Below are 9,418 nucleotides of genomic sequence, written 5' to 3'. Positions count from 1 at the left end.
AGTCCCCTTAAAAATCACCTCTGTTCAGCAAATACTAATACAGCTGAGTCAAGCTCTTGCTTAAGTTCTTTATAGGCACCATCTCCGATAACCTTCACAGTAGTCCTGATAGGTATATACTCTTACTGGCCCATTTTACAGATGATGAGATGAAGGCACAGAGAAGTTAGGTAACTTGCCCACCATCACACAGAAAGTAAGTGTCAGAGCTGGTCATGAAAAGAGTCCTGATTGACTTTAAATCCTCTTAGCCATTCTGTTACACTGCCTTGATGATTGGACAAACACCCTGTCTCAGTGGTTTAAAACTGAAAAAGAGGGACTTCCCTGGTGGCGCAGTGGTTAAGAATCTGCCTGCCGCTTGCTTCGGCAGCACATATACTAAAATTGGAACGATACAGAGAAGATTAGCATGGCCCCTGCGCAAGGATGACACGCAACTTCATGAAGCGTTCCATATTTAAAAAAAAAAAAGAATCTGCCTGCCAATGCATGGGACACGGGTTCAAGCCCTGGTCTGGGAAGATCCCTGTTGCAGAGCAACTAAGCCCGTGTGCCACAGCTACTGAGCCTGCACTCTAGAGCCCATGAACCACAACTACTGAGCCCGTGTGCTACAACTACTGAAGCCCGCACACTGCAATGAAGAGTAGCCCCCGCTCACTGCAACTAGAGAAAGCCCGCACGCAGCAACGGAGACCCAACGCAGGCAAAAATAAAAATAAATAAATAATTTTTTTTAAAAAACTGAAAAAAAAGTAGCAGTTACTACTGAATATTTCACTCAGGGTGTCATCTGTGGCTACCCTTTTCCTCCTTCTGGCCTTCTAATTGCTAGTCTTCAAATGGTACTTAAATTTTTCATTTCCCAAATCTTCCTTTTGTATTTTACCTCTTTTTCTTTGATTTGAATAATGCATATTTCATATCAGCAATGAAATATCCAGGAGAGATCTCTGCATGGCAAAGTTAGGGGAGCCTTTGCATTTTGGTTTGCTTGTGAACTTGACACACACTGCAAATCCTAATGGGGCCTCCTGCCATGTAGAAATCTCTGGTTTGCCAACTGCAAGATTTCTAGGCCCTCCACAAGCATATTTCTTATCTCTTCTTCATGTGAGCAAGCTAAGGCTTCAAAGCAGAATCCAGTTTTGTGATTTTTATGCCCTTAGGATGATGGTGAACAATTTTTGCTCTTTGAAAAATGTGTAAAATAAGCTAGTATTTCTAAAAAAGAGGTATATATATATATATATATATATATATATATATATATATATATATGAATTGGCACTGATATGCTTAAGCATTGATTGTCCGGAAGGTTAAATCAGAAGTTAAAAGCAGCAGTTACTTCTGGTGGTGGTGGTGATGGAGAATGGGAGCTGAGCAGATGGGGGTTGAGGTGGGAAGGAGGACTCTCTCTCAGCACCTTTTCTTCCTTTCTGGTGTTTGAAATATGAGAACTTGCTGACTACTTAAAAATAATGTTGAAGAAAACAAATGCTCTTAACTTTTACCTCGAAAGTAATCAGATGCTGCAGTATCATCACAAGATCATTCAGTCAGGAGTTGGGTTAGTCTAGAGACTAATTTTCACAGGCAGTGAGTGGCAGTTAAAAGCCTAAAAAGAGATGGTTCCCCTTACTGTATATACAGCCTGTGTCACACCACTAAGGGTGTAGGAAGCTGAGGTAAGAAGAGGGCAAAATTTCCCAAATCGTGTTACATATTATCAAACAACAAAACAAAAGGGGAGACTGCTGCAGGACTTCTCAGCGTTCAGTATGCCGTGTGCATTCAGACCTCCCAAGAGGGGATGGGCAGTGTTTCCTAAAGTTAGTTAACAATGGAATCCCGCTCCAACTTCTTCAAGGAGTGTCTCACAGAATTAGTGCTCCATGGAGCACATTTTGGAAAAGGCTGGATTGTCAAGGACCCTTCCAAATAAGAGATACTATCCAAGCTGTATATGGAACTTTGAGTTCTACAGAGAAGTATTAAGTGATCACCACCACATTCACCAATGCAACATGTCTTACACCAAGATCTGCCTTGAATAAAAAGTATGTATAGGGGCTTCCCTGGTGACACAGTGGTTGGGAGTCCGCCTGCCGGTTCAGGGGGCACGGGTTCGTGCCCCGGTCCGGGAAGATCCCACGTGCCACAGAGCGGCTGGGCCCGTGAGCCATGGCCGCTGAGCCTGCGCGTCTGGAGCCTGTGCTCTGCAATGGGAGAGGCCACAACAGTGAGAGGCCCGCGTACCGCAAAAAAAAAAAAAGTATATATACAATTCAAGAAATATTGAGTGACTATCTGTGCAAGGCACTTGGGGGCTCTGGGCTTACAGAAGGCAGTAACTAAGGTGACTAAGTGGGATAAAACTGCCTCCTGCAGGAGAGAGAGGAGCTAAGCCATCACAAAGGGCTGGTTCTAATTCCACAGAGGACATGGCCTCCTTTACTCTAATTCCTAAAGTGTTTGTTTTGAGCTGTATGGCCCAGCCCCATTTCACTTCTAAATCAAACTGAGCATTAGGTCAGACATTTGAAAAAAGCAGAGCTCAACACCCTTCAAAGCAGGGCAATGTTAGCAAACAACAGGAACACAATCCATGGCATGGTTTGTATAAAGCATTTTCATGTGTGTAAATGGGTAACTTAACTCCCGTTTATGGCTGAAAACCAGAGGGACCAAGCCGTTACTCCTAATGTGCACTGTGACTAGTATTGGGGTAGGTCACCATGTGCACCATGGATTACATTTGTGTCTTCAGTGAGGCTGCACCCAGGGTCCACTTTACCAGCCAGGAGCGCTTGGGAGAAGTCAAAGAAATGCTCTGAATGTTTTTAAAATTGACATATGCATTGAACATAACAATAAACAAAGACCACTCTGAGATTTAATAAAGCAGTTTTACATATGTCATTGCCTCTCACAAAGTCCTCTTTACAATCTTGAGAGCGAAGGAGGCTATCACATCTCCATTTTATGGAAAACAAAATAAAAACTCAGAGAGACTTACTAACCTGCCGTTGCTCACACAGCCAGCAAGCAATAATGCTAGGAATCAAATCTGCCTATTTTGTATAAAAGAGATAACTAATAAGGATATACTGTATAGCACAGGGAACTCTTCTCAATACTCTGTAATGATCTATATGGGAAAAGAATCTAAAAAAGAGTGGATATATGTATATGTGTAACTGACTCACTTTGCTGTACAGCAGAAACTAACACAACATTGTAAATCAACTATACTCCAATAAAAACTTTTTTTTATATCTACCTATTCTGGTGCAGAATCCCACATACATTTCAGTACACCTCAGTCACATGGAGAGAACTGCTGCTCCACTGGGGGCTTATTCTAAAGTCTCACTAGTCGATATGAGATAATATTACAGATTCAGAAGGATCTTCTTCCTCGCTTTATCACACACACCTTGATTCCCTTCCTGGGAGATGAATCTTTTGTAGCATCAGAAGGACCTTGTTTCAAGGCCCTTGCAAACAGCTACTAAAAGATATGTGAATGAGGACAAGATAGTTGTCAAGAGTCTCTGGGTAGGATTCTTGCCTTGGATGAAATGAGGGCCTGAATTTCTTCAAGACAGTGGTTCTCAAACATTGATGTGGATAATAACCATCTGAGCATATGCCAGAAATGCAGATTGCCTGGCTCCATCATCAGATTCAATCGCTAGATCTTGGGTAGAGCCTGAGTATCTGCATTTTTAACAGGTCTCTTAGGTGGTTCTGTTCCACAGTTTAAGAGGCCCACACTTCAATCCTAAGAGCCTGTAATGTTATCAGAGTAAGTAGTGTTTTAAATAATTATTCGTTCTCCTCATCAGTAACTCTTTGGGTTTTTTTTTGTTTGTTTGTTTGTTTGTGTTTTTTTTGCGGTACGTGGGCCTCTCACTGTTGTGGCCTCTCCCATTGCGGAGCACAGGCTCCGGACATGCAGGCTCAGTGGCCATGGCTCACGGGCCCAGCAGCTCCACGGCATGTGGGATCTTCCCGGACCGAGGCACGAACCCGCGTCCCCTGCATTGGCAGGCGGACTCTCAACCACTGCGCCACCAGGGAAGCCCTTTGGGTTTGTTTAATTGCACAAGAATAGAAGAATCAGTGAGTGATTTAACCCAACCAATATTCAATTCAGCAAACATCTCTTTACTTCACACAGGCTCTGGGTATATAAAATATGATCTCTGCCCTCCACAAACTCATCTTTTTAGAGGAGATGAATGTGTACACAAATCACAAAATCCAATGCTTTTCAAAAACAGAATTATTGAGGTACTCCTGAAGCACAGAAGAGCAAGAATTCATCCTGCCTCGAAGCCTTGGAATGCTCCCAGATGAGGCACCATTTAAACTGAGCCCAGAGAAGTGGAGAAAGAGGGCACATTGTGAGCAAAGATAAGGAAATGGGAAAACATAGGTGTGTTCTAGGAGCCCAGGGAAAATCGTGTATGAGTACTAGAATACGTAGGAGTAGGTAGGACAAATAGTTTTCATTTTCATGGCCTTTTGCAACATTTCGCTTAATCGTTTCAACTACTAGGAGAATAAGAGAATCAATCCTATTTTAAAGATGAAATACTAAATGACTTGTTAAAAAAAAAAAAAGCCCACAGGACCTACAACAAGATATTAATTTTTGGTGGGGGGGATGATAATGGGATCATAGAATGTTGTTGCCACTATCGTTGCCGCTATTATAGGGAGTATTAGTGGCTGATAAAACCACGTACTGTACGAAAAGAAGCATATGGAAACGTACTACACCAAAGTGCAAAATTCTGTGTAAACTCGTGGCCACCTTTAAAAATGCACATGTATTTTCCAGTTCTGTTAGTCAGTACTCCCACCAGCTGTTCTCATTGTGCATTACTAACGCTCAGATTTGGGGCTCTTTTACTCTTCTCTACTAAAGGACACCAAGATCCTTTGGGAGATAGCTGATTCCAGGTCTTGGAGTCAAGGGAAAGTCAGAATGGGTCTGGGACAGCCTGTGCTGCCAGACAGCATGCATACTTTTATAAAATGCCAGAGGCAATGTTCAGAGGACAAAAGAACCACCTAAAGGGGCTTCCCTTAGCCAAGCTGACCACCACAAAATAGATAAAATAAAATAAATAACAGTGTTTGATCAAAATAGGTTGCAACTGTCGAGGAAAACTTACTCTTCCTAATGATTCAAAAAAAGGAAAGTTGATATAAAGTATGAAAACATAATTGTAATACAAAGAGGATTAATATATAAGCCATATTTCCTTTCCTATTGATTTTGTAAATTAAGGGAGTATAATTATAAATGAACATTTTGTTTCTTCTCTGAAAAAAATCATTCTATACTTTATAGTTAAGTACCCTTTATTTTCTGTATTAGCAGGAAAGAATAGACAATGGGAACTGAGGGTAATTCCAAGGAAAACAGGTGCTGTAAACAGAATAAGACCAATCAGGACAAGCAAAACAGGGTCCCACGGTTCATCGGCACTGGTGGTCACACAAAATAACCAAGTGGAAAAGGCGTGTCACAGTGTGTTACAAAAGGATAAATTAGCTTCCTGTCCTAGAAAAGAGTGTTGACCACAGACTCAACCCCTCCCCTCCATGGAGATGAATTGTCTGGACCAGTGCTTCCCAAACGTTTCATTTCATGGCACATGTAGAAAGTGATAACATTTACCTAATGACACATTAACTCATAGCACACTAAAAGCTGTGTTTGGTGTCCCTTTCTTGCCCTCCCCTCCCCTCCCCTCCCCCTGGGGCTCCTGAACACGCAGGCTCCCAGTGGCTTGAGCGACAGGCAGTCTCTGTCTCAGCACCTCTGGGATTCATGTGCAACAATAGGGAATGGCACAGTGTACTGGTTGCAAACTTCTGCTCTAGATGGCTCTCATAAGTATAATAAAATACCACTTAGGCTTATATTAAATCAAATACCAATAGGGTTTATATTAGTTTTCAGTAATTCTAATAGTCCAAAGACAATGTGTTAGGTACTACCAGCCATGCCCAATTAAAGAATAAATCATTTTCAGAAAGGCACTAGGTTTGAAAATCTTAAATCTGGATGAAAGACAGAAAATTAAAACTCCAATGATGTGACAAGTAAAATGTGGTTATAAAAAGGAACTTGGTTGAATAATCAGAGAATGAGAGCTACCTTAGATACTGCAACAGGTCAAATATCAATTCTTTGATTACCCAGTACCATAGTCAGGACTGGTTCTGAGGCTGGTCCTTATGCTTTGATAAGATGAGATATAAAAATACTAAAATTGAGAGGCCCGTGTACCGCAAAAAAAACCCAAAAACCAAACTAAAATTACTGAAACTTTAGGAAGGCAAACCTGGGAAGAAATGCAAATAACATAATGTTATTTAAGTCTAAGGTATTAACATTTGGGAAACTAGTTTTTGTTTCAGGTTACAGATCAGCTTTTTACCTTATTGATAGTATAAGTGTCTTCTTCTTAAGTGTTTAAATGCTAAAGATAATTTATTATGGTAGAATTGTGGTTTTAACCAAATGTTTAGAAGTATTTGCGTTAGCAATCACCTGGGAACTTTCTAGAGAGATGCCTGTGACTGGAAAGGTGAAGTGGATTTAGCCATGGAAGGCCTTGACAATCCTGATTATCTGACCTAGGCAGTGGGATATGGTGGAAAGCATAGTGGGAAATAGATGTGGTTTATTGTCTTAGGTCTGCTAGTTACTCATGTGTGTCTGGGGGCAATCTCTTAACTTCCTTATGCCTCCGTTTCTTCACCTGTTCAATGCAGAGGTTAGAATTGCATTTGCTTTTTATTTATGTTTATTTTTATTTATTTGACATATGATTGACCTACAACACTATGTTTGTTTTAGGTGCACAACATGGTGATTTGATATTTCTATACATTACCAAACAGTCACCACAATGAGTCTAGTTACCATCTGTCACCATACAAATTTATTACAGTATTATTGACTATATTCCCTATACTGTACATTTCGTCCCCATGACTCATTTATTGTGTAACTGGAAGTTTGTACCTATTAATCCCCTTCACCTATTTTGCCCACCCCCCTCAACCTGCTCCCCTCTGGCAACCACCTGTTTGTTCTCTATATCTATGAGTCTGTTTCTGTTTTGTTTTGGTTTTTAGATTCCACATATAAGTGAAATCATATGGCATTTGTATTTCTTTGTGTGACTTATTTCACTTAGCATAATACACTCTAGGTCCATCCATGTTGTCACAAGTGGCAAGATTTCATTCTTTTTTGTGGCTGAGTAATATTCCAGTGTGTGTGTGTGTGTGTGTGTGTGTGTGTGTGTGAATATATATATATATATATATATATATATATATATATATCTCACATCTTCTCTATCCATTCATCTACTGATGGATACTTAGGTTGCTTCCATATCCTGCCTATTATAAATAATGCTTCAATGAACATAAAGGTGCATAGATCTTTTCGAATTAGTGTTTTTGTTTTCTTTGGAAAAATATCCAGAAATGGAATGGCTGGATTGTATGGTAGTTTTATTTTTAGTTTTTTGAGGAACCTCCATACCGTTCTGCCCAGTGGCTGTATCAATTTACATTCCCACCAACAGTGCAAGAGGGTTCCCTTCTCTCCACACCCTCGCCAACACTTGTAATTTGTTGGTTTTTTGATAATAGCCATAGGATTGCATTTTCTAAGGTCTCTTCCATTTCTCAAATTCTGTGAAATATTGTGAATGATGCTGATTTACTTCTGGAAGAGAAGAAGCCTTGCTAATCTTTTGGGCCCAGCTCCTCAGGAATCTGCCTCAGCACAAGTACCCTCGAGATGGTCTGAGAAGGTCCCATAGTCTTCTGTCCTGTTCAGTTTTTTAGACACTACTTGAAATCTTTGGTATTGTCTTGGTGTTCCTCCCATTCTCTTAGCTCTTATCAGTTACCCTTTTGCCATCATTTTATTGGGCTTTTGTAAGGCAGGGAAAATGTTTGGGTCAGGCAGCCATCTTAAACTGGTACCTCATCATTTGATTTTTGAGTAGCATTGCCTTACCAAGGTCTAAGGTCCTACTTCCTCTTCTTGTCAGAGACACTCCCATACAGTAAAGTAGCAGTCAGAATAAATGGGTAAATCTAAGTTTTATTTATTTGAATTTAGACAGTTGGATTCTTTAAAATACAAAGATGTCAGTTATGCTGGTCCAGGGACCACACTTTGAGAGCAGCAGGTCTATGTGAAATACAACATTCAGGTAATGAAAGCAGATTAATAATCTATTTATTCATTTAATAAGTACTGTTGAATACTTACTTGAATACTTATACTGTCGAGCATTGTTATAGGCACAAGGACATGGTAATGAGTGAAAAAAAATGTGGTTTCTGCCCTCGATGACCCGTTCTGATGGAATTTTCCAGTTTTTAACTAGAGGTTTTGATTAGAAGTCTTCTCAGCACAGAAAGTCTCTTCACAGTGCTATAGCCTGTCATGTTCATTCCCCTTCTTGTGTGCCTCATCATGGTTCTTTTCTTAATTTTATTTGTTTTTCCTTCCAGTTTTAATGAGATATAATTGACATACAACACTGTATAAGTTAAAGGTGTATAGCATAATGACTTGGCATACATGTATATTGCAAAATGATGACCACAGTAAGTTTCGTTAACATCTGTCACCTTAATCAAAGTTGTCTTATGTGGAAAGCCCCTTCTCTCCAGTGGATTGAATCAGTTGCATATACCTTGGCCCAGTGTCTTTCTCTTCCCCACCCCAGCCCTTGATTACCATTTTCCCCCTTCATTTCTACCATGACAGTTACGAGTTCCTAACATCATTTACCCTTTATTTTACACTGTTCTATATTTCTATCTGCTTCATTTGTGTCGTCACTATTTGGAGCACCTACAAGGCTATAGGCTGTGTGTTATGTTTCTTTGCAACTCCATCCCTCAGTTCCTCAAACAGAGTTAGAAACACTCTATGAGCTAAACATGAACTTGTTAATAGATTCACTTGGAATCCCAAACTCCCTTTTGGAGGTGGTGGAGCAGAATTAAAATTGCCACCACCACCAACAACCAGGCAGACCACATGGTCAGACAGTGTTTGTGGTGGCTGGGGTGGAGTAAAGCAGTTGGAGACCAGGAAAAAAATTAGTGTTTGCTTTAGGATTTTACTGACTGAGAAAGAGCCAAGAGTGCTTAATTTCTCCTTTCAGGACAAAATTCATCTTCTAAATGGGGTTTATGTCTAAAAAATGTCATGTGGTCAGGATGAGCTGGTGAATAAGTTATGGAATCAAATGGCCATCGGTGTTTTCTTGACTAGTATATCTTGATTTTGCTGAAAATTAGTTCTGATCCAGTTATAATTGAATAGATAGGTCTGAGACCACAT

At 40.3% G+C, this 9,418-nt stretch overlaps 1 non-coding gene across 1 annotated transcript; it reads left to right on the top strand.

Annotated features, from left to right (window-relative positions):
- Window positions 1-361: 361 nt before the first annotated feature.
- LOC114883489 lies at window positions 362-464 on the top strand. Its single transcript, XR_003790587.1, has one exon. It is a non-coding gene; the product is annotated as a U6 spliceosomal RNA (small nuclear RNA).
- Window positions 465-9,418: the final 8,954 nt, after the last annotated feature.

This window comes from Monodon monoceros, unplaced genomic scaffold, assembly GCF_005190385.1.
Source record: "Monodon monoceros isolate NGI ecotype Baffin Bay Population unplaced genomic scaffold, NGI_Narwhal_1 Super_Scaffold_4, whole genome shotgun sequence".
NCBI lineage: Eukaryota > Metazoa > Chordata > Mammalia > Artiodactyla > Monodontidae > Monodon > Monodon monoceros.
The sequence above is the reverse complement of the archived record's forward strand: the minus strand, read 5'-3'. Positions and strand labels throughout refer to the sequence as shown.